Below are 1,327 nucleotides of genomic sequence, written 5' to 3' on the forward strand. Positions count from 1 at the left end.
ACTAACAGGTGCAAAAGACTTCAAGTTAATATTTCAACAGAAATGGAGACGACGTAAAATAAAATCAACCTTATTAAAAAAAAAGGAAATTATTTTAAGCTCGTTACTGCACCACTAGATCCTGATGCGTTCGAGAGTGAACGCAACGGACATTAGAGCGTTCAATTACAGCAACTGTAACTCTGTTTAAATTCAAAATGTCGAGAATTATAAGTTAATGTATTAAGTGTACCTAATATAGAAATAGATGTACGTTATGCTTGGTGTAATCTATGTTTAAGGCAAACCATACAATATAGATAATCAAGAACATAGTATTATAGAAATTTTAATATCAGCAGTGAAAAGAAATATTTATATATAAATACGGTTAACTTCCGCTATGAAAACAAGTGACGATCGCAGTTTGGCCTCCGTGCCACGTGACAATCATAGAGTGACTACTTAAATGATCATGAGATTAAGGTATTCGCGCATACGTGTACAGATATTGTGAAACCAAAAGAGAAGTAAATAAAAACAAAAAAATTGTATACAAAAAAAAAATGTGTTTCTTATTTTTTTCTTAATATAAAAGATCAACAAAAGGAATGGAGAAAAAAACGATACATTTATACAAATATCGTTCGTCATTGAACGCCTCTGCATTAACATGATTTCCCTGAATGGTTACAAATACATTCCATACAGCTGTACCTTTCATTGTTTCCGTTGTAATATTTAGCATGTAATGAAGGCTGGTTTGCAAGACATTGTTACAGAGCTCGGACTAGCATGGTCGGAGTAGGCGTGAGGTTATTATTTCATAAACTGCCTCCCAAAGTTGCAACAGCGTTCATGTTGCATCTTACCCAACATCTCTTACAGGGTCAAGTCCACGTTTGCCTTGTAAATTAGTTAGTATTCGTTATTACTGTATACTCGCGTGGGTGAAGTATGTATTCTTACGTATTAAATGCCTTACTTGAATGTTATTCCATGTGATTAACACAACATATTGATGTTGTTATGCTAGATGTTGACCATTATTGATGTTGCCTATTTAGTGTGGAGACGAATCCAGTCTCACGGGAGTCGAGACAAACCTCAGGATAGCAGATGAATTGTTCAAATAGCTACGATGTCTCAAGGGCCGTCATCTGGTACCCCTCAACCACGGTGAAAATAACGCGTCTGGGATCCCCGCTCGACCGCCGCGGAAGCTGCGCCGCCGGTTATTCTCACGGATGGAAAATGGAGTAAAAAAGAAGGAATGTTTTCATTCTTAAATCTAAAACAACATTAATTATAAGCACGACGGTATTAATAATGTTAATGGAGAAAATGG

The sequence above is a fragment of the Penaeus monodon genome, chromosome 28, assembly GCF_015228065.2.
Source record: "Penaeus monodon isolate SGIC_2016 chromosome 28, NSTDA_Pmon_1, whole genome shotgun sequence".
NCBI lineage: Eukaryota > Metazoa > Arthropoda > Malacostraca > Decapoda > Penaeidae > Penaeus > Penaeus monodon.